Source organism: Hirundo rustica, chromosome 15, assembly GCF_015227805.2.
Source record: "Hirundo rustica isolate bHirRus1 chromosome 15, bHirRus1.pri.v3, whole genome shotgun sequence".
NCBI lineage: Eukaryota > Metazoa > Chordata > Aves > Passeriformes > Hirundinidae > Hirundo > Hirundo rustica.
Genome location: NC_053464.1, coordinates 951,412 through 976,471, shown reverse-complemented (window position 1 = coordinate 976,471; position 25,060 = coordinate 951,412). Strand labels below are relative to the sequence as shown.

At 54.1% G+C, this 25,060-nt stretch overlaps 1 protein-coding gene across 2 annotated transcripts in view; it reads left to right on the top strand.

Annotated features, from left to right (window-relative positions):
* The window catches only part of LOC120759782 (ankyrin repeat and fibronectin type-III domain-containing protein 1-like), a 243,601-nt gene that overhangs the window by 5,166 nt on the left and 213,375 nt on the right, over positions 1-25,060 (top strand). The window lies entirely within an intron of this gene.

Here is a 25,060-nt window from a genome sequence, read left to right as displayed (position 1 = left end):
CGGATGCAAGGCCAGGTGGGTTGAGCTGCTGAACTCCAGACAAGCCTGTGGGGACCTCTGAGAGCATCATCTCCTTTTGTTCGGTTTCCTTATCTCTGAGATGGGGAGAAGTGATTTCCCAGTCCTCCTCAAAAGCAGAGCTGTAAGATCTAGTTAATTAGTGATTAGCAAGTGCTCAGAGGCTTTTGGCCACAAGGCAGAGGGAAAGGCAGACTGAGGGATGGGGGTGTTATGTGGCAGCACTATCTTGAAGTCTTTTTGTCCCTGCTGTTCCAAGTGTAGGGGAAATCTCGGCTTGGCCTTGTAGTGGAGGCTGTGTGGTGCCAGTGCCTGAAGTGCTGGAGCACAGCCCGGTGAGCAGGTGACTCTATGACAGCATAATCAATCAGCTCTCTGACGGGGTTAAATCAGGCCCTGAATGCAGGTGATTCTGAGGGAGAAGGGTTTAAGCCCTCCCTATGCCGCAGCCTCCTTCCCAATGTGCCTCCTGAAGGGATCCTAACTGCTTTCCTGAGCGGCAGGATCCTTGTCCCAGCCCTTAGGGTGTCAGTCAGGGGGTCTTCCCTCTGCTTTGCCCCTGAAACCTCACAGATCCGAGCTTGTCTTTCCCGGGCATAAGGAGAGATGCTCTTGCTGAGGCAGCTTGCTCTGGGATGTCTGTAAGTGCACAAAGGACAAAGCATCATTTGGAAAGGTGGCTCCTCATGGAAGTACCTGGGAAGGATCCCTGCTGGTGTGCCGGTACCTCGTGCAGGAGATCAGACTGACTGGAGGGCAGCTGGTAGCTCTGGTTAGTGGCTAATGCACCATAGGAGGGGAGGTGTGAGAGCTTTAGGGGGCTGCTGGTCGGCTCCACACACAGGCTGTTTCCTGAGGTTGCTAACTGTGGTGTGAAATGTGTCAGATCTCTGTGGGCCCTTCCAGTGAGTCTGGATGCCCGGAGTTGCTCTCTTCATTCACAAAGAAGAGATGAGATGTAGGTTTGTGATGGAGGAGGAGCAAACCTGCCGCGCGGGTCTGGCAGGGGTCTGCCGTGCCTGGGATGTGGTGGCTTGTCCTGGTGCCTGCTTTGAAGAGGCAGGGAGGGAGGGAGGGCTGTCCCACACACCGCTCCTGCACCCCGGGTTGCCGTTCCTGGCTGCAGGGTGATGTTTCTCTATGCTCTCGAGCCAGATTGCTTCCCAGGGAACAGCCTCTGGATATTCGGGTGTTGGCTTGGGTCTCCTCCTATGCAAATGAGTCTATAGGAATGTGCTAAGCTCCTTTACAAAACAGCTTGAGTGCTAATGAAAGACATCACTGTGTAAGAGAAAAATATTGTTAGCACATTACTACCATCCTTAATGAGGTCAGATCATTGCCTTGGAACAAAATTAGTTTGTTTTGCTCTAATCAGTTTTAGTAGCTAGAGTGCCCAATAATTACTCGAGTCCTTGTGAAAGTGATGGGACATCGTGACTAGAGCTGCTGGCAGACTGCTCTGACTCTGGAATGAATTGTGCAGATGATTTTTGAGAGGGCATCTTTCCAGCTGCACAGTGCCCCTGGAGTGATGCTGGCAGAGCCCAGCTTCAGCCAGGAATGGTCACGGTCCATAGCACAGCCCCTCTGGAAAGCATGTCCAGAGGGGGATTCAGAGAGCCATTAGCAGCAGGAACAGCTTTGGACTCTGCTGTGTCTTCATGTTTATGATCCCATTCGACTTACGGCATGTAAATGTCTCTCTGAACTATTCCTTTTCTGTAGTCTATGCAAATTTTTGAGACCCCAGGAGCTCTCAAAAACCAGCTGCTCGCTAAACCAGAAGATTCACTCCTGGGTATTTGTACCTCTAGAATCTTCTCTTTATTTTTTGTTTTGTTTTTCCTGGTGTCATTGGTGTGTTCCTGAGAAGACAGCCTGTGGCCCCAAGGATGGACAGGGTGCTGAGAGCCCCTGCTGTGGTGGTGCCCTGGCACGGGAGGAATGACTGTCAGCAGGCCACGCTTTCCCTTACAGGTCTGGTGGTTGTGTGTGTGGCTTTGGCACATGCACCTGCTGCCCAGCAAGAGAAGAGCTGTGGTGATGGAGATCTTCTCCTGTGCCTCGCTCAGGGCACTCAGGGCTGAGAGACCACAGGACCTACAGTGCCCTCGGTCTCTCTCACTAGTCCTGTACCTGTGAAATGAGTCAGAGTGCAGCTTCTCGTCAAAAGTCAGGCTGAGCTCAGCAGTCCCACCCATGCTGGAGGTGCAAGGTTCTTTGGTTCCTCTGCAGCATCTGCCTGGCAGCTCCCTGGGAGGGAGGGATAGCAGAGCTGCAGCATGGTGGAGCTGGAGCAGGGAATGGCTCTTGCTGACCCTATGGCCTCCTTTTGGTTGTGCTCTCCCTTGTCTTTGATGGATCCTTGCAGGAACCTGGGTCAGGCTCACAGTGCCCCAGCTCAGCAGTGTTTTTTTTTTTTTAAGTGGTTCTTTCCTGCAGAAGGACGAGTTTATGCTGGAGCCCCCAGCTATCCCTCCCCTTAATCCACTTGCTGACTTCAGCTAAAATGGTGTTAATCCTTGCTATACTTTCCATTTCCTTCCTTGTGTTTCCTTCTGGCTCAGCCCAGCTGTGTTTTCTCCCCTAAAGCTGAGGGAGCTGCTGCTGGGCAGTGGCTCTTGGAGGGGTGCCAGGAGTGCTGGAGCTGGGGCAGTCTGAGGGCTGGATCTCTGTGCCTTAGGGTTTGCCTGGCCACAACCAGTGGAGTGTCACTTGTCAGAAGTACACTGGGTCTGCTGCTCCCTCAGTGTCCCCTGAACCTCGTGGGCACTGCAGCCAAGACTGCTAAAGGCCTTCACATCCCTGATCAGTTCTTCCTCGTTAGTAGCAAAGCCCAGCAGTGTCTCTTCCCGCTGTCCCCTCTCTCCTGTGTTAGGGAGCTGTCACCAGGGCTCCCCAGAAGCCTCCTGACTTGCTCGAGTTCCGTGGTGGTGTTCCCCCAGCATCCTGTGAGGATCAGGATCTGCAAACACGAAACCTCCCTCTACCATTTGCCAGAATGTCTCAACTCCTTTGCCCTGAGCAGGTGGGCTGTTGACACCCACTGCAGTGTCACCTGTGTTTGTCCCTGAGCTCTGGACAGGCTCATCATCTCTCCTAGGGCACAGCCCAGTGGGCCCTAAGCAGCTCGTCCTTGCTGTCCCTCAGAGCCCCTGTCCATCCCTGGCAGCTCTGGGGCACCCAGCTGACCCTCCCTGTCCTGTGGCCCCGGGGGGCTGTGCCCCAGCCCTGCCTGCAGCGCCATCCTGAGCCTGGGGGCTCGAGCCGTGCGCCCGCTGCAGCGTGGGCCTCTCTCTCTTAATCTGTTTTGAATTTCCCACATTTTAATTCCATTGAATGCCCTTAATTCCTGTGTCACGGAACAAGGAGAGCTCTGTCCAGGAAAGCTCTGTTAGAGACGTGTATTTTGGCAATTCTAAAAATACACCTTGCTCGCCCAGGCTTGTGCGGGGTAGCCATGGCAACGTGGCTCCAGGAACAAGGTTAAAAACAATTGCACCAATTAAGGGGGAAATAGAGTTGTTCAAACTTATCAAACCTAAAAATTTAGAAAATCTGAAGTAACAAACACTGTGTGCGAGGCTGTGGTCTGTTTTGGGTTGATTGGAATTGTGCCCCTTCTGCTCTTGAGGAGCATCCCGAGTGCTGATAGAGCTGGGGGTGCTCAGTCTGGAGAACAGACACTGCAGGGAGAGCTCAGAGCCCCTGCCAGGGCCTAAAGGGGCTCCAGGAGAGCTGCAGAGGGACTGGGGACAAGGGATGGAGGGACAGGACACAGGGAATGGCTTCCAGTGCCAGAGGGCAGGGCTGGATGGGAGATTGGGCAGGAATTGTTCCCTGGGAGGGTGGGCAGGGCCTGGCACAGGGTGCCCAGAGCAGCTGTGGCTGCCCCTGGATCCCTGGCAGTGCCCAAGGCCAGGCTGGACACTGGGGCTTGGAGCAACCTGGGATGGTGGAGGTGTCTCTGCCCATGGCAGGGGGTGGATCATCCTAAAGGTCCCTTCCCACCTTTCCATGGCCCTGTGAAGGAGAGCAGCCTGGCTGAAACACGGGGAGCGCTTGGAGGACAAAAGCAGGGTCTGAAGAACGGTTTTGGCCTCAGTGCTGGCCTGTGAGAGGGCAGGTGGATGTTATAATCTGTGTGCTGAGCTAAAGTCCCTCAAAATCAAAGGAGATGCTTTCCTTGATGAATTAGCTTAGAGCTGGGAACACAGGCTTGGTAAAAGTGACCAAATGAGTCTGAAAGCAATGTACTATTGTTTTTAAACCAGATTTGCTTCTATTGTACCTGCTGGGCCCTGGTCATGGCCAGAGGAACCCTCAGAAATGTCATCAGCTTGCTGGGAGTGGTGCTGGGGAGTGTCTGTCTAGTGGAGCTGACTGAGAAACGTGATGCTTCAAAAAGTTTTAAATAAAATTATTTCAAGCACCTTATTTTTGCTGCGCCTCACAGAAAAACAGAATGAAAGGATTTAGAGCATGTCTTCCCAAAATATTTCCAGGTTTTTGTCGATGTTGCAGGCGTTTTCTTTCCCTGGCTGGCTGTGCTCCGCCACCTTGGCACACTGATGCCATCTCATGATTTTTGGGGGATGGATGAAGGGGTTTGGGTGCAAATGTGCCTCTGCCTGATCCTCAGAGAAATTTCTGACCTCAGGGCAGAGAGTGGTGATGCTACTGCTGCCTGTTCTTGGGCTTGAACCTGATCCGGTGAGGATCCTGCCTTGCCTGTTCTCCCAGGAGCTCAGCTTGGCTTTTGATCAGTCCCGTTGACCCTGAGGAGCCTCTGGAAGCTTCTTGCTGTGTGCGACAGCGCTGGAGAGTGCACAGTCAGTGTCTGGTTTGGGTTGTCCTGGAGCACACAGCAAGCTGGAGGCTGAAGCCCGGGCCCAAGGGGTGGATGCGAGGCAGAGGTCCGTGCAGAGGAAGGAAGCGGGGGCGTGCAGCTGCGTGGGGAGGATGCTGCAGCCGCTGGAAAGCAGCAGCGGGGTCTCCTGAGACAATTTAGGTGAAGGAAGCTGCGATGAAGTCACTGCTTTACTTGGCTTGGTGGTGGCAGGAGGTGTCACCGGCGGTGCTGGGGGTGAGGAGTTCAGGTTAGAGGTAGTAAGAAGCAAAGGGGCACGTGTGCTGTGTGCAGGGCAAGGTCCCCGCGCTGGCAGCTGCCGTGCAGTGCCCGGGCTGTGCCACACATGGGGAGGTCAGTGTTACGTAGAACCACAGGCTGCTTTGGGTCGGAACGGACCTTAAAGGTCATCTCATTCCAGTGCCTTCTGTGGGCAGGCTTAACACAGCTGCCACAGAGAGGGATCTCTGGTTTCCAGGCTCTGGTCCTTCCCCTCTCTCTGCTGGGTGTGAACGAAACCTCAGCCGTGTCCTGTGAACACAGGCTGTATTGGTGCTTTGGGCGGGGTCTCAGGTGGGTGCCAGTCCCTGGGGAAGGCAGGTGTGGGTGTCCTCATAGCTCCTGGGGGCTTCAGGGGTGGCATTGGCCCACGTGGAAGAAGTGCAGCCACTGTGACTCGGCAGCAATTCCTTCCACTTGCAGAGAAGCTTCAGGCAGAACAGGAATTTGAGTCTTTTAAGATGATTTAAGCAAATTTTAAAAAAATTAGGGTGGATGTCTTTAACTCCCTTTGAATTATGGTTTGCATCTATTTGGGTTGATGGAGCTGGAGGCCATCCCATAGTGTGGGGGTTTTTTTTGCATAGGTTAGACCAGAAGTGTGCAGGGAGCTGTTCTTGGAGCTGGGCCAAGCTGGGGAAGAGGCAGAGCTGGCGGGGGAAGGCTCCAACAGGGCTGGTGGTGAAGCTGGTGGCGCACGACGGTGCCAGGAGCCTTCCCAGGCCCCCAGTCAGGTGCTGGCTCCTGGCCAGGGCTGGTTTGGTGGGTGGGCACTCACAGTGAAGCTCCTGGGGAGGGGATTTACCTTGTCCTCAGGGAGCAGTGAGCTCGGAAGGGCAGAGCAGAAGGGCTGTGTGTGGAGCAGCCGAGGGCTCACGCTGGGACCGGACCCAGGCACCCCTGGAGCCGTGGGAGCGCTGGCAGATGCAGGTTTGGCTCCAAGCCTTGTCGGGTGGGAGGGAGGTGGGCAGTGGGATTTCACCCTGCTCCACAGGCTGCTTGGAAGGGTTCTCCAAGGCTGGGCCTTCCCACATCCTCTCGAGCTGTCACACCTTGCAACGCGTGGCACAACTCCAGCGGGGTTGTGCTGGTTTTCTCCCATGACTTTGTGTGGTCTTTGCATGTTACTTGACGTCAGTCTGGTCCTTCAGTTCTCTGCAGCCCTTCCTCCAGGGGCTGTGGTGTTCAAGTGTCCATGTGCCGTTCCTTTGCCCATAGCAGGAATGCTGTGGAAGTGAAATCCTGCGCTTTCTTCTGTTTATTGCCTTGGTGGCCGTGGTCCCTTGTGAAATTCCTCTGCTCTTCCAGCAGAGCCTGCACGGGGGGGGCTGCAGAGGGATGATGTGTGTATAGGGAGGGGTGGCATAAAGAGCTCTGTTCCCTCCCTGTGAGGTGTAACGTCAAGAGGATCTCTTACAATGTGTGCTTGCCCTATTGCCACAAAATTACAATTAGTTCTAATTAAGTGGAGGTTAACCTCCACCGTGCATCCTGCAAATTCATGCAATGTGCCATTACCTTATCTTGCAGCACTAGAGGTTCTTGAAAATTACTTGGAAAGAGGTATATTCTTGTGTGTGGTTTGAATTTTTAATTTATGTTAATAGTTCAAGCTTGAATTAATTAATTCAATTTTAAATTATTGGCCTTTGATCTTTTTAAAACACTCTTGCTTCTGCAGCTTAATATAGCTTTCCAGCTCTTCTCCCATTGTGGTGAAATGAATTGAATAAACATACATAATATTATAAAAATGTGCAAATACACCCTGAGCCACAAGGGTGGTGAAGCTGGTTTGGTGTCTGTGTGTGGGTGTGCACTGAGGGGGCTCTGCTGCTGCCACTCCAAGGGGGAATGCAGCGGGATCCACTGGTTTAGAGCAAGATATTGTGTTATTTCATCTTGGAGGGAGTTCTGGGGACAAAACTCATCTTGTGGCTTTGGGCTTGCCTTTGGGAGTGGTAATTTGGGTTTGTGGTTGTGTGTTTGAACAGAGCTTCATCTTTCCTGGGCAGCGTTTTCCTGTGTTAGGCTCCCTGCTGCAAGACTCAGGGAGCAGAGGCAGGTCACGCATGACCCCTGGATCTGAGGTGCCTCAGCAGCGCCCAGTGCAGGGGAATGGTCACTGCCCTGGGTCTCTGGCCACTCTGGTGCTGGTGTAAGCCAAGTACCACTGTCCTTCTTGGGTGCACTTGTCTCATTCAGTTGCACCATTTGACCAGCAGCCCCAGGGCCTTTCCCACTGGGCATATTCCAGCCACTGTGTTCCTGTCTTGGAGCATCCCAAGGGGTTGTTGTGAGCCAAGTGCAGGACCAGGCACTGAGCCTTGTTGGATCTTCATGCGGGGCTGTTGGCCCATGGATGCAGCCTGTCCAGATCCCTCTGCAGAGTCTTCTTGCCCTTCAGCAATCAATACCCTGCCCAGCTTGGTGTCACCTGCAATCTGAGGGTGCCCTTGACCCTCTTGGCCAGCTCATCGAAGATCTGGAACCGACCAACACTGAGCCCTGCGTGGCACCACTAGTGACTGGCTGCCAGCTGGATGGAGCTTTGCTCTCCAACCCTCTGGGCCCGGCCACGGTCTTGGTTTAGAAAGACAGGTGTCTGCCAGGGAAAGCAGGAGTCTCGCTTGGAATGGAGAATGTAAACCCCCTCTCTCTGAATTATTGTAATTTTGAAATTAAGGGGCTTTCAGGCAGTGACATGGGAATAGGAATGACAGCCTTTACTAGGAATATCAGCGTCAGGATGTAACCTGACACTCTGTTGGTCAGGGTGTTGGTAGCAGTCCACTTAAGTCCTCCTGGACTGACAGATGTGTTTCTGTTGGAGCAGAGATGATCCCGTAGAAGGATGTAGTTTTCCTCTGAAAGTCCAGTGGTGGTGAGATGAGTCCAGTCTTCTTCTGGAAATCCAATGCACATAGGCTGTGCTGGTGTTGCAAATCTCAGGTTTTATCCAGGTGGGAATGCTGGGCTCCTCCTGCTGGGTGGAGCATCTCCCAATGGATGATGGAATTGTATCAGCCATGCAGTGAGCCTGGATGGCCCATGAACATGGATGACCCCTCCTCCTGCTGGGTGGAGCATCTCCCAATGGATGATGGAATTGTATCAGCCATGCAGTGAGCCTGGATGGCCCATGAACAGCAGATATCCAGCTATCCTCTGCAGGGAGGATGGGTCATGGAAGAGATAAAAACAACACCTCCCCAGTCAGTTTCAACAGATGGCAATAGAATAGATACTGCTGGTTACATCTTGCATTGCAACCCAAGACAGCAATCCAGCCCATTTTTCACCCAGCAAACAGTGTCCCTGTCCAAGCCATGAACAGCCACTTTCCCCAGGAGAATGCTGTGGGTAACAGGCTTTACTCCAGGGTAGACAGATCCACAGACCTTTTCTCCCATCAGCTGGAGGGATCACCCTGTCACAGGAGGAGGTCAGGTTGCTCAAGCAGGCCCTGCCTTTCATGAGCTTGTGTTGGCTGGCCCTGATTCCCTGGTTGTCCTGAATATGCCATGTGGTTGCCCCAAGATGATCTGCTCCATCAACTTCCCCTGCACCGAGGTCAGACTGGCATTCCTGTGCTTCCCCAGATTCTCCTTCCAACCCTTCTTGTAGATGGACATCACACTGACACCTCCAGGCAGCTGGGTGAGCCTGGACTGCTGATAAATGATGGAAAGTCTTCAGTGAGCTCTTCCAACACCTTCCTCGGCACACTTGGATGGATCCCATCCGGCCTCAGAGAGCTGTGTCTGAGTGCTGCAGGATTTTGCTGGCTCTTTACTCTTACAGGATTTATGAGGTCTTCATTCTGCTCCTTGTCCCCAGCTTGGGGGGCTGAGTACCCGGGGACTGGACTTATTATTTGAGCCAGTCCTGCAATGTTTTAAAATTAAAACAGCCGACATCGTCTCAGAAGTTTCCCAGTCCCTGCCAGAGCATTGACCTTGCAAGGCTGACTTCAGATGAAGCCAAATCTTCTGAGAAGGGGGAGAAACCAAGCCAAGCTTCCTTTCCTTGTGTGCTCCCAAGATGCGGGGACCCACGGGTGTCTCTGTATCCAGATCCAGGCCTGCCCTTCCGGATTGATGTCAACGGCCCTGCTCCCAGCAGTCCCCTGCTCTGGTGGGAACCTTTGATTGTGCTGTTCCCAGCTCCTTATCTCACAGTGCAGGGACTGGCAGGGGCTTCACCGTTCTCACCATCCAGCATTCCTGTCTTCTGCCTCTCTTGGCAGCTGTGTTACCTGGGATCGAGGGGTTTCTGTCTGGGAAGAACAAATTTACTGGGGGGAAGGGCAGGCCTTAGGGGTGAGCTTGCTATCTTCTCAACCCACGAGAGGGATTTGGGGAAGCAGAAGGGTTGGCAGCAGTGCTCTTGCTCTTTATTTTTGTGGTCAGTGGCTGTCTCTGAAATTGCAGTGATGCTCGTGTAGCAGGGGAGTTCTTGCAGGAGGGGAGAAGCGATGCTGGAAGGGGCTGCCATAGTAGTTATTTCTTCAGCAAAGCTCTCTAGATGGACTGGGCACGTCATCCAGTCCTGGATCATAGAGTCCAACTCCTGGCCCTGCACAGACACCCAACAATCCCACCCTGTGCATCCCTGGCAGCGCTGTCCAAATGCTCCTGGAGCTCTGGCAGCCTCGGGGCTGTGCCCATTCCCTGGGGAGCCTGGGCAGTGCCCAGCACCCTCTGGGGATGAACCTTTTCATCATATCCAGCCTAAACCTCCCCTGGCACAGCTCCAGCCGTTCCCTGGGTCCTGTCCCTGTTCACAGAGAGCAGATATTGAAGCTGCCCCCTTGAGAGGAGGCTGCAGACCCTGATGAAGTCTGACCTCAGTCTCCTCCAGGCTAAAGAAGCCCTCAGCTGCTCCCTGTATGGCGCCTCCAGACCTTTCACCATCCTCATGTCCCGTCTTTGGATGTTTTCCTGTTTAGGTCCTCCTGATATTGTGGCACCCAAATCTGCCTCCAGGATTTAAGGTGAGGTTGGACCAGCACCATGATGCTGTTGGGCGGTTTTGGGAGCTCACAATGTCCAGGAAAACAGAGAAACAGTTCAGAAGTGTAACGGTGATGTTCTGCAGTGACATCTCCCAGTGTGGTTATGACATGGGCTGGCAGCACCCAGTTCCTGGCCATAGCTCATCTGGCCCTGGCCTTGCCCAGCTGTTTTGGGGCTGAGCTTGTGGAGGGAGAGAGGGCTGGGGCTGGATCAGGGACTCTGCTCTGCTGGAGCCTGAGGGGCTTTTCTTCAGCCTTGCAGGGTGGGGGAAGCTGCCTGACCTTTAGTGCAGATTTGTTTCTGCATTACTTGCCCTTTTAACACATGATTGAAAACAGGCTGTAGGGGAGAGGGAGCCAAAGCTCAGAAATCGGGCTACTAGGATTGGTCAGGAGCATTTCTAGGAGAAACAGAGCAGAAAAGGGAGCGTGTAGAGGGAATAGGTTTTGCTGTTGGTGATGGATTGCCCGCCTGTGTGGAGATACAGACCTGGTTCTGGGGTGCTGCCACACAAACTGAGCATGAGGGTCACAACCCCTTGTTTCATTGATCAGTGCAAAAGAGCTCGAGAACGTGCTGTCATCTGGCATTTGGGGGGGCTTTGGAAGAGGCTCCCAGAGGTGCTGCAAACCTCACCTCCAGGAAGTGCTCTCACCCCCAGCCGTGACTGCCCTCAGGCCTCTGGGGTGGCTCCTCTGGGCTGTGGGGAGAGTGGGCACTGAAACGGGCACACTGGTGCGTGTGATCTGAGCATGCATCCCTGGGGCTGGCAAGGGCACAGTGTCAGGCGGGCACGGGAGCCCACCATGGCACCGGCAGTCTGGGTCCCTGGCTGCTCGCGGGTGCCGATTGTTTCCCTGTGGCAACAGTGCCTCGCTGGTGTTTGTGCTGAAGTCTTGTGAAATCTTTATATCTTAAGTGTACGTGACCTGTTTATCTTTGGGCACTGGGCAAACATGGAGGGATATTGGATAAAACACCGCAAATATTTGCAGTTCCCTGGGAAGAGAGCTGGGTGAAACTTGAGGTTTTGTGTTACATGCGGTCCTTTATTGCTCCGCTTTTCAGGTTTAGATCTTGAACTGCTTGGCAGTTTGGCAAGATTGATCTTCCACAGCCAGGGAATTGCAGGGCCCTGTCACCTCTGCCAGTCCTGTGCCTCACACCTGTGACTGTCTCGCAGTCTGCATGACACCAGGATCTGCCTGGCATGCAGGTGGGCACGAGCAATGGGCTCTAACATCTGCCCTGTGCAGAGTCCAGTGAAATCCTATGGCCTGGCCAAGCTCTGGGACCTTGTGCAGGGATTTCTGTCCTGGACCATCCTTTGGGCCTGGTTGGAGAGAAATGGTGGATAGAAATACTGAGGAGTTAGGCACGTATCCACATAGGGGGTGGCATGATGTAGTACAGCAGACACCCGTTCCCAAGGGCAGGGACGGTATAAGGTATTTGGAAATCGGGTTTTCTTCTTTGTGCTGGGCAGCACAGGAGAAGGGCCCATACTTGACAGTGCTGGCTGGAGAGGAAGGTGAGGTGCTGGCACACCAAGGGTGCAAGGGTGCTGCTTCCAGCCCCCTAGGAGCCCCTCAAGCTGGAACACAAGGATTTGGGGTTTCAGCCACTATTCACTGATTGACACATCAGCTGCTGTGAGCTCTGTGGTCTTTCCATTCCACCTTTTGGACACTTGGAAGAAATGTTTCCACGTGTAGCCCAAGCAGGTGGGGTGAGATGGGAAGCTCCCAGGCTGTGAGGGTTCTGAGGGATGTGGTCTGGGGTGCAGTCATGTGCTGCATCATTCATAAATCCCAGGCACTTAAAGGCAGGGAAGCTGACAGTTTAAGGACATTGTAAATCTTACCTCCACCCATACTGGAAATGTGAAGGGTATCCTGCAAACCCTGAGCAGGGAACACTACTTCAAGGATCACAAACTCTCCTGTTTGTTGGGACATTAAAATTCAAACATAACTAAGAATCCTCCTGCAGAAGTGACAATTGCAGCAGGTCTGATCCTAGAATAAGAGTTTAAGTATAAGTACCTTGGCTTGGCATAATCAGAGGGATTGCCTGGGGCCAAGTCCAGTGGCAGCAGAGTTGAGGGGGGAGTTCTTGCCATGGACTTGAGTTGTTTTTGACCGGGAATACTTGCCATGTGTGTACAGAGATGAGCTCAGGATGTGCTAAAACAGGAGTCTGTGACTAGATAAGTGTATCTGAGGATGTTCCCACTTTCCCTCCCCTTCCCCTGTTTGAGCTCTCAGCTGAGCCCCAAGCTGTCACTTGTTCCCAGTTCACTGGGAACCACGTGAGACGGATTTGCCAAGGTTTTCCAGTTAAGCTATGCTTACAGAAATGTTCCAAAGAGATGTTTTCTGGGACGACTTGGAAATTTAGTTGTAAACAGAGATATCAGAAACATGTGATTGTTCCTCTGTTTCCCAGATGATGACAACAGCGTTTTCAAGTGACGGAGCCCTGCAGTCCTCCAGAGCAGGGGACTGGGAGTCACTCCTGCAGGGTGGCCTTGTGGCTGCCTTCAGAGTGGGGAGCAAACTCTCTCGTGAGGTTTGGCTGAGGGCACGGGTCTTGCACAGCCTGGGGGTGCCCTGGCCAGAGCATTTGTCCGTGGATTTGGGAAGAAAACAGAACTCCTGTGCGCAGTTCCAAGGGTCCCATTCACCCTATTTGGTTAGAGCCGTCCCTTCCCACCCGGCTTGAGCTGGGGCTCTCAGCGCCGCTGCCTCTGGGGCGTGGTGAACGTGTGATTCCAGCTTTGCTTAGTAAAATTCCAAACTTCAGCACTAAGGTCAGCATTAAGGAAACATCCTAGAGTAGGGCTCAGGTAGAAGTTTATCCTTGTGCTTCCTCACGTGTTTTCAGATGTGTCCCTCGACGGGCACATGTTAAGGCAGGACTTTGGCTGTTACAGCAAATATCTGGACTAAGTTTCTACCCTCTCCCACTAGTCCCTACTCCTCACTGGGGCCAAAATCGATACAAGACTCTTTTTTTGGCAGCGGTTCTCAACTGAGTTTGAAAAGCAATATATGCTTTGAGTGGGCACTTCACAAAACCACAAGGTCTCCCTAGCTCTCAGCAATCATATGTTTGAAAAATGTTGAGGTTTTTTTTTTCCTTTATTTGGATTTCCTCCAAGCCGGGCACTCTGGGGTTTAGCAAATGTCGAGAAGCAAAGATGTAGCTTACACTGGGATCACAGGGTGTTTAAGCAAAGCCTCCTGGTGAAGCTGCTGCTGCCACAGTGATGCTCAGGCATGACCTGAGGCAGCAGGGTTTGTTTCATTTGCTGAGTTGCTCTCCTGTTGGGATGGGTGATGGCTCCTTGCCCAAACTGTGGCTTTGCTGTTGGTCATAGCAGCAGGAGAGTGAGCCAGGAGCACTGAAGGATGCTGCAACCCCAGCACGGAAGGATTGAGAGTCTGTGAGCCTGATCCAGCCAGCAGCTGGATGCCAGGAGGTGCACAATGTGTTTACCGCTCCCTCAGGTGCCTCCAGCTGGCTTTTCCATGGAGTCTGGTGTGTGCTGATGGGTCCAGGTGCTCTCTGGGTGGTGGGATGCCCCTGGAAAGGTGCTCTTTTGGGTGAGAAGCACCGCTGGCCCCATGTGCCCCTGTAGGATTTAGCTCAGCTGTTTCTCATTGCAGGTGCTCCAGCGCTCAGAGATGAGTGAATGTGGTGGTGGTGCTGGGTGGGTGGGTGGATTTGGTGATCTTTAGGGTCCTTTCCAACCTTAATGACTCTGTGTTTCTAAAAAGGGTCTTTCAGCTGCTGGAAAGGAGTTGTGTGATAGAAAGCAAAGGGTCAGCTGTGTGTCACCTTTGGAGTGTTAAGGATGGAGAAATCAGTGGTGGTAACACCTCAGGACTGGTGTGGGGGCTCCATCAGCAGTCTGGAAACGGGAGTGAAATGAAATGTGCATTGATTGAATGAAAATGGAAATAAAAACCTGATCCAGGCTTACAAAATCATGAAGGCTCTGAGTCAGAGGAAGGTAACTGTTGCTCACCTCATCTCTCTACATAAAAACTAGAAGTTGGCAGTGAAACTCAGGGGTAGTTAATGGAAAATGGATGAAGGGATGTGCTGCTTCCTCGAGCAGGTAACAAACCTGGACCTCGGTGCTGCAGGAGGCTGGTGAGGCAGGGGGCTCATTTGAAAGGCATTAGGCACGTTCTTGGCCAGCAGGTCTCTAGATGTATCCAAAAAGGACTCACCTGGGATATATTCGTGGTCATACCTCATCCCATAGTTGTGGATGCTGAGAATGGACCATGGAGCACCCACACTCCTGTGTTCTCCCTGAGCAGCCTCTTTGGAGAACAGCAGAAAAACTGGCAGTTACTGCTGGTCTTTGGGGGTGCTGAAATCTGCTGGCGACACTCCAAAGGTCAAGAGAAATCCCCAGTCTGTCTTGAACTCTGCTTGACCATAAAACGTGTCTGTGGCACTGCCAGGCTGAACTGGCTCTACTCAGATCAGGGTCTGCCTCCTGTAAGGACTCTTGTTTCTAGACTGGCTGTCTCTGGTGTTAAATGAATGCAGCAGGTTTCACTGGAGGTCTGCAAAGGTGATTTGGAGCCCAGTCCCCCTTGAGAGAGCAACTTCTCTTCCCAAAGCCAAGTGTGTGTTGCTTCCATCACGTAGGTCTTTACCCCATGCCAGGCCCAGGGCTGACAGAGCATCCAAGTGCAGCAGTGGGAGGCTGTCAGGGGAGTAGGAGGAGATCTGGCCCGGGAGGAAGGATGCTGTTTACACTGGGTTAGTTGCAAGCCAATGATTTGTCACTGTCTTTAATGGTAGAACAAAGCATATTTACTCAGCTTGTTTGGCCGGTGAACAAGTGCTGGATAAGAAACTGTCAGATGGGAATCAATTAGAGACTTCATCTCTGAGTGAACGATCCTATTTGACATCAGATGCTCTGTGAAACCCAGTAAGGACAATGCTGCTATTTATGTGGTTCTTTTCTTGTTCTTCCCCTTCTTCCCTGTCATCATCTGTGCTCTAATATTAGAGCTCTGACCCTGTGTGTTGCTCCCAGAGCAAGCACTGACACCGACCCTTTCACGTGGCTCCCGTGAAGAGATCTTTGTGTTTGTGAGGGGGAAGGAGCTGGCCGAGCCTTGCATCCCCCTTCCCTGCTCCCTGGGGCCGAGGCAGCGATTGCAGGGGGCCGAGTTCTTCTGGGCAGAGCAGCAGAGGCAGCAGCGTGTGCCCTGCAGCTGGCTGGGAGATGTGGCTTGTGTGGCAGCTGGAGCCCAGGCTGCCATGCAGCGGCTCAGGGGTGGTGCCTGGGGCTGGCTGCTGCTTTGGCTCCGAGCTCTCTGCTTTGTGCTGTGCTGTGGCCTTCTCCTCCCGTCCACTTGGCTCCGTGGCGCGTTGAGCAGTGACACGACTTCCCTCGCTGCTGCTGGGAGCTGTCCTGTCACAAGAGCAGATGAAGTCCCTGCCTGTGTGATGATCACCTGTGGCATGAGGAGGTGGGGGACGTGCAGAAGGGCAGAGGGGGGGTGATTGCTGTTGCAAACAAGCTCCTGCCGTCCTGGAGAACCTGTAAGACTCTTGTGTTAGGGGACAGTCGCTGAGTCTTGTCACCATGACATCTCCTTGCCTACAACTCAGCTCCGGCTGGCCGAGTGAGTGAGTCAGCAGGCAGTGACTCAATAAGGTCACTGGATGGGATTTACCCTCCGGGCAGAGACATTCCTGGCTGCCTTTATGACATAACCGGCCTAAAACTCTCCTCACTAACTGGTGCCTCTTTATACCCTTGCCCAGGGCCTCTGGGCAGGCTGCTGCTGAGGAGCCTGCATTCAGCAGTCCCCGGAACTGCAGCTATCAGAAAGGAAAGCACATGTGAATCCCTTCCCTGTCCTGGGGAAACACGGCACTTGGAGCTGTGAGCATCGTGCAGGAACACGAAGCTGTGGAAGGTTTGCAGTGGGCTTGGCTCTGCCCTGCCTTGATACCACTGAGGGCTTCAGAGAGCATTTCCCCTGAACACACCGAGTCCTGAGTGGGAATGCTCACAAGCTGTTCAGTGAGGTAATTACTTTGCTTTTCTTACCTCGGGACTTAATTCTGAGGTTTGCTTGAGGTTGACAGCACTTGATCTTATCATATCTTCTTAATCTCCTTTTCCTCCCTTTAATGATGGTGCAATTAAGATTTGCAACTTCTTTTAACTGCTGGCTCTCTAGGAATGCTCCAGTAGAGGTGCAAAATGCAGTAGGATCTTTTTAGATCTGTGGGTTGGCCTGTAACTGTGGCATTGTCCCTTGTAGATGCCTTCGCAATAAGTTCTGGGTTTGAAGGGGTTTTGGTCTGCAAGCTGAAACCTCCTTTTGTAGCTGGGGTGTGCTGTTAGATTTGGCAGAAGTGGGGAGGTCAAAGGCAGCCCTGCCCTCTCTGTGCCTGGTTTGCTGGGCTCTTCCTCCACCCTCGGAGCCCCAGGGAGCTCTCTGCTCCTGGCACACCCTGGGGCAGCGTGCTGGGACCAGCCTGGGGCACGGGCCCTGGTACAGCTTGCTTTTGCAGCGCATGGAGCTGGGCTTGGAAGAGAAGAGGAGCAGGTGAGTGTGCTCCAGAAGAGATCCTGGTTGAAATGAGCTGTGGTGGCAAAGAACAGCTGGAGGTTCTGGGGCTCAAAGCTAGCAAAGCTGTCCTGCTTTTCACTGATGCAGCCCCTCCTGTGTATGGCTGGGGCTGACGAGGATCAGGGCGTGACCCTGCTTGTGTCACCCTCTGTGCCCCACTTCCTCAGGACAGGAGTCCTGCTCTGCTCTCCCTTAGGTGTGTGCAGAGGTGAGCTGGGCACGCTGCCTGGGGCCCAGCAAGTGGGAAACCACTTTTCCCTTTTTCCCTGAATTTGACCAAGGCTGCACAGAAACACTGATAGCTGGCCAGGTAATAATTAACTGGGACAGGTATCCTCATGATTCCCCTTCCTGGGTGCACTGCCCTGCCTTCACAGAGCTTGATGCAGGGAACAGCAGGGGTGAGGACTGGGTTTTGCCTTCTGTGATGTGTTCCAGGGAATGCTGGGCATGTCCTGGCAGTGGAGGGTGGATGTGGAGTGCCTTTGGGTACAGTGGTTCCTGAGGCAGCCACTCCTCCCATCCCAGAAAGGAGAGAGCAGGCTGTGCTCTCAGAGGGGACAGCTGCCATGGGTGGGGGATGTCCCCTGGGAGCTCTGGCTGTTCTTGTGCTCTTGGCTCATCCTGGGGAGCTGGATGAGGAGAGGTGGGTGGGAGGGCAGCTGAGAGGGGCATGGCCTTGCTGCATGGAGTAGCTGTGGAGCTTTCCCAGCCCGGATGTTTGTGTGCACCCCAGAGCAGAGCAGTGCCTGTGCCTGGGGGTTTGGGGGTTGGTCCTTTCTCCAAAGGAGGCCCAGGGTGAGGTTCTGGAGGCTGTGGGAGATGCCAGGCTGGCAGGACACAGCCTGAGCACTGCCAGCATCCAGCCCTGCCCAGGGGGCTCCCTGGCCTGGCCCTGGCTCCAGGCAGCTGCTGGGAGCCATGGCAGTGCTGAGAGCCTTAGCAAGTTCTTACTGTTGATTTTGCCTCCAGTGCCAGCACCAGGAGGCACACTGAAATGAATTAAGATGACTAGAGGAAAGCCAAAATCTCCCAATGGCCCCTGCTGGAGGCACTCCCACAGAATGCTGAAGGCTTGAACTGTCCCTCTGTGCCTGGATGTGCTCCAGGCTGTAAGTCAGATTGAGATGGGAGCTGATGAACATTCTCTGGGCTCCCAGGAGATGTGCATTGTGTAAATCAGTCCATACAGCTGTAAAGTTGTAACTGCACAAGGTGTTAACAGTGCATTGCAGCTTACCCTGTGTCTTAGGGTAGCTCTGGGAGCTGAGTGTCCGAAGAGTTTAGAGCTGTATTGGCTGGGCGCTGTGAGGACAGTGCTGCTCTTTCACACTGCTGCTGGTCAGTTTTTAACAGGGATGTGGCTTTTCTTTGCTTACAGCCTGCTTTAAATGTCCTGGTTAACACCTCTGCTCCTGCCAGCTCTTAGCCTGGCGCTGTCTGCCAGCACACCCCACCCAGGACAGCAGGCAGCAGCTCGGGCACATCCAGCTGACGGCTCGCTGCCAGTCCCACCACGCCGCAGCTGCTGCTGAGTTTGGCCTGGCGCTGCTGCTCCTCAGGTTCTGGGATTTTGGTGCACTGTGCCGGGCCAGGCGAAGGTGAGAGCTGACTCAGGTGTCTCTGGGAACACAGGGCTTGTGGCCTGCCTGGATCTCAGCCCCTCCTGGGTCGTCCTGCTGCAGCGGAGGATGCTGGAAGCTCATCAGTCAGACATCCTGCTGTCTCTTGCCCACAGATGTTATTGGTGTGACTTGGCTTTCTTGCTCGCTGGTGAACTAACGGGAAACAAAGCTATCTTCTCTCTTTTCTTGCTTCGTGGATTCGATTTGGGTTTTATTTGCATGGTGTGGAATGGTGACAGGTCACTAGAGCTCACGTGCAGCTTCACAGAGCCCCTGGGAGAGGGAGAGGTTGGGTGGCTGAGGAGAGTGAGGCCTCCTGTGCTAGACCCGGCTGTTAGATCAGAAAAGTGCTGGCACAGGCTGGAGGGAGGTTCCCTGCTGAGTTCTCCCTCCGTGCTGGAGCTTGTTGTCTGGAGCTGCAGGGCCTGGCTGCTGCCCTGGCACAGGGAGAGGAAGGAGGATGACGGTGCCAGCCTGGGCTGGGGGAGGCAGCCCAGCCCTCAGGCCTGGCACATGATGGGTGTAAGGACCATTTCTTCGTACTCTGGTACTCATAAATTGTTGCATCCGAAGCTGTAGAGTTCTGCTGGGCTTTTGGGGGCTGAGCTGTGTTTGGAGAGGGAAGACTCCCCTTCACCCAGCTGTGCTGAGCTGCAGGAGGATCCTGCAGTGCCCTGGAGGCTGCACCCAGGCTCAGATCCCTGTCAGGGCTCTGCTGGGAGAAAAACCACCCAGGCAAACACAGTGGGTAACTTGGCAGCCAAGAAGTGGATGGTTTGGGAATTAACAGCATTTTTATCAGCAGACTTTGGTGTGTGTATTCCCAGGCTGCTTTATTGCTCAGGGCTGGGCTGCTTTACTGGTCCAGCGCTGGTTATTGCAACTCATTACTCTCAGGGGTAATTAGGCCCTGGGGAGGATGTTTGCATGTTTGCAATCATGAGCTTTTTTTTTTTTTTTTTAATTTATTTTTCCCCCCTTTTCTCTCCCCTAGGAGCTGCTGTACTGGAGCTGGGGCCCTGTCCAACCCATTATCTTTGAGCACATCTGTCCCCACAAGGGGTGGAGAGTTGGTCCCTGTCCCAGGGGTGGGACAGGGCTGGGAGCTCTGGGTTGCTCCAGGAGGGAACCATGGCAGCCCTGGCTCCACTCGTGTCTCCTCCTGTGCCTCTGGGCTGCCCCTTACCTTTGGCACAGGTGGCTCCTGTCTGCCAGGAGCCCCGCTGCTCTCTGCAGGTGCCATCCCCCGGGGCTGAGGTGTCCTGAGCAGCCTGGTGACAGCTCCCATGGCGCTTTCCTTGGGGAGCCATTTGAGCGCTCAAATTGAGAAAACAAATGTCTCCTCGTTTTTTTATCTTTTTGTTTTAATCTGGGTTTTTTTTTTTTTGGAGCTGGCAATTTAAAGAAACACTGTTAATCAGGGTGTGGGGGAAGAGCTTTGCTCTGAGTAATGAGGCTGGTCCCTGCAGGGTTTTGCTTAGATAAGCAACTTTATCAAATCATGGAGGATACCTGAGGCTCTGGGCTATTAATGCTGGGGTTACTCCTAATGCAGGTCAAAAAAAAAAAGGTAATATTGTGCATGTGTCTCATTACCGTGTAGTTTTGTAGAGCAGCTCCACGGTAAAGGAAGAAGCTGAACAAACAACTGGGAAAGATGTGAGATGCTTAGATTAGGGCAGCTGCCTGGTGAGGAAGTTTGTGCTTGTGTTTAATCAGTGATGTTGGCTGTGTAGGGCTCAGGCTTGGCCTCGTCAGCCTCTGGGCCTGTCAGGAAGAGAGATTTGGAAGCAAGACCAGGGAGAGATATACCTGCATATCTCAATCTTATTTTTTTAAATATGTGTTTTATGTGTTAAAATGGCTTTCCTGGCTTTCCTTGAACTTTGTTGCTTTATTATGTGGCTTAAACTGAGGCTTCCTGGACTTTGGGCAGTGGCCTCCTCTCTGAGCTGAAACAGAGGGAAGATGGTTTGCCAGGTGCAGGTGGGAGCCCCGGGCAGGTAATCCTCACCATCACAAGGCATGGAGTGACAGCACAAGGGGGAATGGCTTCCAGCTGACACACAGTGGGGTTAGATGGGATATTGGGCAGGAATTCTTCCCTGGGAGGGTGGGCAGGCCCTGGCACAGGGTGCCCAGAGCAGCTGTGGCTGCCCCTGGATCCCTGGCAGTGCCCAAGGCCAGGCTGGACAGGGCTTGGAGCAACCTGGGATGGTGGAAGGTGTTCCTGCCCATGGCAGGGGAGTGGGAATGAGCTTTAAAACCCTTCTAACCCAAACCATCCTGGGATTTATGGTCCCCACCATGAGCAGCTGCAGGTTGGAGGGGAGAGAGGACAGCTTTCCTTCCCTGCCAGGCGCTGGGACACCCGCTGCCTTCTCAGCCCTGCTCTGGTCTCAGGGAAGCTCCCAGAGGTTTGGGAAGAGGCCTCACAACTTGTTCCTCTCCGAGAAATCTCTCTGACACAGCAGAAATAAAAACAAAGAGCTCCTCTTCGGTGTTTACTTTTATTTTTAGAGGACAATGAGCGAGCGGAGGGATCTGCAGGCGGAAATGATGGCTCCCAAGCGCAGGCCCCCCCCCCGCCCTCGCCAGGAAGCTCACGCCGCACGTGCGCCCGGCCGGGATGTTTGTAGACAAAGAGTTTCTTGATGCTTTTTTTTTCCTCCCCCCTCCGGTTCCCTTGCCCATAGGCGAAGAGGATTTGCTTGCTGACACGCCGGAGCCTCGCAGGGAGCGGGGCTGTGCGTGCCGGGGCGGCACAGCCGTGCCAGGCCGCCTCTGTTAGCGGCCATTTGCCTTGCGTGGCAGGAGAGCTCCCCGATTCTTCTGTTCCCTTGGCTCAGGGACTGAAACTGCTGCTGCTGCGCTGTGCTGCTGGTGGTGAGCACGGGAGGCTGAGGTGGCTCCCACACCCCTCCATCGGGCCCCCTCTCCCCGGCGCGGACGGAGCTGGCGCGGGCCCGCGGGGCTCGCGGTGCAGGATGAGTACGTGGCCGTGTTCCTCTCGCTCCTTCGCTGTGCCCCTGGGGTGTTCCCGGGGAGCCACAGGGCTGTGTCGCAGCGTGTCACGGCGATGGGGGTTTCTGTGAGGCTCCTTTGTGTTGGCTCTGGCCAGGAGTCACTGACAGCCCCTGTGATAGCCCTTCTCTTCTTCCACCAAGGAGAGATGCTGCGAAAAACCGAGCTGGAAACTGAGGAGTAATGTTCTCCTTGTCACGCCAGTGACCAGGGATGTGGCTGCGCTGGGCTGTGTCGGTCAGGCAGACAGCTCCTGGGTGAGCTGGGCTCTGCCCAGGGACACACGGCCTCCTGGTGTCCTCTTTGGAGCTGGGTGAGTTATGGTGCTTACTTCCCATGGGGCTTGGAGTTTTCTCTGTGACTCTGATGTTTCTTCTGTGTCTGTGGCACAGGAACCCAACTGGAAGCCGCCCCTGGGCAGTGGCAGCTCTGGTGTGCCAGGGGCTGGAGCCGTGGGCAGGTGCCCCTTGCCACAGCTGTGACCACGTGTGGGGGCCGTGGCCGCGGTGCTGGGGACGGCCTGGCCAGGGCTGGGGCTGGGTCACGGACAGAGAGAATTTGTGTTTGTGCACAAAGCAGCAAAGGCTCTTTCATGCAGCCTGCGACTGTCATAGCGTGGCACCGTCGCTGCTCTTCATGGTCTGCTCCCCTTGCACAGCTCCAGCTGGGATCTGCGGCGTCTGGGGGCAGCTCTGAAAGCAAAGGGCTGTCTGCCTTTGCGAGGAGGAGGAGGAGGAGGGCACGGCTGCTGGTTGGGAATGAAATGGAAGAGCCGCTGCTGTTTTGGGGCCATAGTGATGCAGCCCACCCTGCCTGCATCTGCCAGGGTGTGGCCAACAGGCCCCATCCGAACAGGCTGCTGTGTGCCTGGGCTGGCTCATCCTGCCTTGCTCTGCATCCAGAGAGACCGTGTCTTGCCTTGAATGAATTTTCTGCATCCCCTCGAGTTGGCAGGCAAGGGAGTAGCTTGTTCCTGAGCGCTTGGCAATCCTAACAGAGTGAGTGTTTTACATGGTCTGCACGGCAATCCCCGTTCCTGTTGGGCTGCAGAGGAGCAGGGCTCTGTCCTCCCTGCTCAGGCAGGGCTGGAGGGTGGCAGGCAGTCTCTGGCAGCTCTCGGCTCCCACCTCTGAGCTCCTCCAAATGCCTTTGCCTCTGTGGGATGTGGGATTAATTCCTCTTCTTCGATTCTGGCTCATCCCCTGTGCTGGCCCTGTGGGTCTGGTGCTGCCTGCTCTGCCCTTGGAGGGTCTAACCCACGGCAGAGCAGCAGCCTTCTCAAACCAAGGTCCCTTTGACCTCAGCCTGGGGAGCAAAGCCAGGCCCAGGGGGTTTAAAGGCAGAGCGTGCAGCACTGTCTGGCTGCTCTCTTGCTCTCCTGCTGTGGTATTGAAGAGATGTTGTGTTGCACTGACCTTTGAGTAGTGTGTCTGTATGCCTTCTGTGGATAAGTGCAGCTCTGCTGCTTCCCTGAGCTAGGGGCAGCTATGTAACTCGCCGCAGTCCTCGGCCAGATCCCCACCCTGAGCTGGCTGTGCCTGTGGCAAGGGTTTATGGCATTGCTCTTATTCCACATGAAGCCTGAAAGTTTCTCCTTATCCTTTCCAGGTACCTGCTCTTGGAAAAGGTGAGGGGGTTTGGCAGCTTGGGCAGCCCCTTTGAGGGCTGCGGGGCTGTGCAGTGCGTGTGGCATCCGCGCTGTCCCTGCCCAGGGACACGGGGCTCTGGTGTGCGGGGCTGCAGCGTTCCCCCAGTGCCTGGTGTGGTGTGGGTGGGCAGGGATGGAGAGTCCTGCCCTGTGCCAGCTCCTGTCAGCTGCTCTGGATCAGGATGGCTGCAGAGGCTGGCTCCTGTCTGAGCAGTGACTGTGTCAGTCTCACTTCCTCCTCATTAAGTGCTTAGCTGGTGGCACATGCAATAGTTAAGGGCACAAAACTCTTTCAGTGACTATGAATTAAAAGCAAGACCAGACAAACAAAACCAACCCAAGCTCCCAGGAATTCCTGAATGGCCTGTATTTGCTCTTGGCAGAAAGGAGTTTTCTCTCCTTTCTTTCAAAGGAACCTGCTGAGGTTTGTTTATTTCCTGGCTTGCTTGGCTGGGACCATTTTATGCAAAGAAGTCAAAATCATTAATGTAAAAACAAGAGGTTGCCAGGTCAGTGATCCTCACTCTGTGAGTACTGAGGAAGATTTGGCTAAAAATGCAGTGACTGGGCCCTTTATGAGCTCAACCCTCTTTTGAGAGAAGACAGGTGGGGCTGTTCCTATAAGGGATGCTGTGTGGGCTGTGAGTTTGCATCCCTGGCTGTCAGTGCTAATGTCCTGGAGTATGGAATAAATCCTCTTCTGGGAAGCAGCTGCTGCAAGACCACGGGACCAAGCCTGCAGGCAGCATCCTTTTGGTCCTATGCACACCTGGACAGTTTTACTTTGTCTGACAGAACAATTTCCTGGGTCCTCTGGCAGCATTGGAAAGGTGGAGGGAGTAACCCAGGCTTTGCGGTAGTGGAGCTTTGCTGCTCTTTGGCTCTGCCCTGCAGTGGCAGCAGCAGGGAACCTTTCCAAGGTGGGTTTGTGCCCAAGCACCCTCCCTGCAGAGGGAAAAGCCAGGTGCCTCTCCGAAGTCAGAAGTGGGGGTGCTCACAGCTCCCTGCATGTACTGTCCTCAATCTCTTGGCCCCAGCTGGATGCGTTCTGGAGAGCAAACCTCTGGCCAGAGGTGCCAGGGAAGCAGCACCCCATCACAGCTCCTTTTGGGTCTGTTCTTTAAGGGCATAAAACTATTTCCTTTCCATTCCATGAGAATTTCAATTGCCTTGTCCTGGCTATGGAAGAGATGTGTTACTGTGGTAAAACCTGGCTTTGCATGGATTTGGGAGGAGAGGGCTGGGAACCACTCCTTGCCACCCTGGGTGTTGTGGTTTCCTATCCACTGCCACAGGTGTCTTTTGGAGTGCTCAGCACCCACAGGAATCTGATCTGTAGCTCTGATGTCAGGCAGTGAGCCCTGCCCAGCTCTGTTACCCTGTGAAGGGCTTTGTCCTCAGGTGGGCTCGTCTCTGGGTGCTGGTGCCAGGACAGGGGTAGAGAGCACCAACTAAAGCACAGGAATTACACTTGAAACACCAGAAAATGCTGTTTTACTGGGCTAGTCCCAGAGAGGCTGTGGAGTCTTCAGCCTTGGAAATATTCAAAGCTCAAGTAGAAGCTGCCCTGAGCAGCTGTAGCTGGCCCTGCTGGGAAGGGGCTGGACGATCTCCAGAGGCCCCTGCTACCCTCAGCCGTCCCATGATCTTCATTCCTGGCACACCAGGTGAAGCTGGTTCCTGTGACTGCCACCATTTGAGGAACATCTCCAGCTGCTTTGGCTCTTCCCCACCTTCCTTCCTTGCCTCAGGACCTGGGGCCTTGGGCCACTGGCAAGCTGAATGTGAGTGACAGTGTGCCCTGGCAGCCAGGAGGGACAATCCTGTCCTGGGGTGCATCGGTGCGTGAGGGAGGGAGGGGATTGTCCCTGACTGGGGCAGCCAGCCTTGAGTGCTGGGGGCACTTTGGGGCACCACAACATCAGAAGGATCTAAAGCTGTCAGAAAGTGTCCAAGGGCAGGGATGTGAGGAT